Source organism: Leuciscus leuciscus (genome assembly GCF_965113295.1).
Source record: "Leuciscus leuciscus genome assembly, chromosome: 21".
NCBI lineage: Eukaryota > Metazoa > Chordata > Actinopteri > Cypriniformes > Leuciscidae > Leuciscus > Leuciscus leuciscus.
The window spans coordinates 37002744-37005243 of NC_138745.1; the positions used below are offsets into that span (position 1 = coordinate 37002744).

At 35.1% G+C, this 2500-nt stretch overlaps 1 protein-coding gene across 2 annotated transcripts in view; it reads right to left on the reverse strand.

Annotated features, from left to right (window-relative positions):
- The window catches only part of ctbp2l (C-terminal binding protein 2, like), a 49014-nt gene that overhangs the window by 46213 nt on the left and 301 nt on the right, over window positions 1–2500 (reverse strand). For both annotated transcript variants that reach the window (XM_082152446.1, XM_082152448.1), the window contains exon 1: window positions 2417–2500. This exon is cut by the window's right edge. The gene's annotated coding sequence lies outside the window, so the exon portion shown is untranslated. The remainder of the gene's footprint in view (window positions 1–2416) is intronic.

The window sequence follows — 2500 nt, forward strand, 5'->3', positions numbered from 1 at the left end:
CCTAATATGTTTTTTTTAGTTTTTTTTTACTTGGAACCATAATTTAATAATAAAAATAAGCCCATATGGTTTACTTTAATGCTATAAAAATTTATATTTATATAATTAATTAAAATATATTAAATGTTTTATGCCATTAATAGCAATTAATTACAAAAAATTGCAAAATTATTTTTTTAATCGATTGACAGCACTAAATGTAATTAATATAATATAATATAATGCAGTCTGATTAAACCCACACACACCCTTTGACTATCTTTATGTATTTTACTACAGTGTTTTTAATGTTCTTTGGCAAAATGTGATTGAAATTTACAGATTATTTGAGATTAGATGGAATAATAACCAGGATGATTAATGTATATTATATATGAATGTATGATCTTGACAGGCCTGGTTGTGGGTGAGGTTAGTGCTCATGTCTTCAGTTGTGATGGTCTCCTCAGTTCTTGTAGAGATTCTGAGCTTCACCACAGAGGAACAGAGAGAGTGAAGGGTCTGGAAATGATTTAAAGCCTGTTTGTGAATGAACAACTATCCAGAATCTGCTCATTCTCATCTAAAGTCCTGAGTAAAAGAGCACACACACTGACAGACCAACGCATTCTCATCCCAAGTCGTCATATACTGAGGCTTTTGACATTTCGTCTACATCGAACGCACATGGCACCCTTTAGCGTCAATATGAGACGCACAGAGCTTTGTTCGGTTATGGGTAGGTTTAGGTCTGGGCTGGGGTAGGTTTAGGTCTGGGCTGGGGTAGGGTTAGGTCTGGGCTGGGGTAGGGTTAGGGTTAGACTGCTACAAGGCGCCTTCTGGCCCATATCTATCTGCGTCTCATATTGACGCTAAAGGGTGCCATGTGCGTTCGATGTAGACGAAATGTCAAAAGCGTCATTATATGACAGACACAAAAAAGCCTGAACGATCAAATCATCTATACACTTATTATTATTATTATTCAGCTGATGATATGAATCATTTCCATTTCACTTAACACTTGCAATAGAGATCTTTCCTTTACATGAGACTCTTTCTTCACGGCGGAATGAAAGGCTTTTGTCGTTTGCCTTTGAGACACCCTTGGAAGAGTGTGTGAATGCAGATCCTTGGGTCCATCATTAATATGAGTTCAGTTAGAGCTGGATTATGTTTGAGGCTGTAAATGCAGTCGTACACCAGTATCATATATCACAAATATCACTCGCACAAACAAATACAGAACCTCTGGATGACTTTTGTATATTACAGGACATCTGTACAGTGGTGTTTACTACATTGTCTGGAGATGTGCATACATTTATTAATAATTATTTAATGTTGTTTATGAATTTCTGTGACTTTCATGACATTTCATCGTGTTCAGACTTATATGCAAATGAGAACCATTAAAACTGATTCATTTAAACTGATCTCAAACTCTTCCGCCTTCAGGCTGGCTAGGTCACGTGTGTTCTGGACACTTCAATAAATGTTGTTTTTGTACAAAAATGCACATGTTGATGGAATTTAAGTTCCTCTAATCCCAATCATTTGAGCTCAAACATGTGTTTACACTCGTTCATTTGGCAGATGCTTTTATCCTTAAGAACACAGAATGACCTCGAATCGAATTCAGTGTGAAAATCTTCAACATTTATGCTCATTTAATTCTGTTTAAACACTGTTCACCTTCAGCCTCAATTCCCTCAACAGAACAGCACAAACATCTGAACATCTTAGTGAACAACACCAAACCACAAACCATGAGGATCAGAGATCATTCATTTATCTACATCTTCACATATGACCACCATCATCATCATCATCATCATCACACTGCAGATTGTTGATGTTCACAATATGATTCCACAAGACAAACACTGAACATCTGAATCAATATTATGCAATACACTTATAATAGCCATAAATGCCATGATAATTTGATACCATGGTAGGCTACTAAACGATCACCAGTTTTATATGGGTTACTATTAAAAACATGGTATTACCATTATAGGCTACATATCCAAAAAAATTACAAAAAATAACTATGGTATTACCATGGTACTTTTTGTTAGTGACATTGGCCAAAAAAAATAATAAATAAATAATAATAATAATAATTAATCAAACATCCCATTCATAGTTTAATATAGTATGAAAAAGCTACAATTTATATCCGAATGCACAATAAACTTCTCAAATCTCCTTTCCTCTCTCTCTCTCTCTCTCTCTCTCTCTCTCTCTCTCTCTCTCTCTCTCTATATATATATATATATATATATATATATATATATATATATATATATATATATATATATATATATATATATATATATAATAAACACACCGTGAATCCCGATCATATCAATGCGACTCGATCGATCAGAGGTCCGTTGAGACCCGTTCAGTCAGTCGGTTCTGGTCTTACCGTTAATGTCTGCTGTCAGTCAGCGGTGAGTTCATGAGCTCTTCTTCCTCCGGGAGATCGTCCTCCTAACAAACCTTCACACAG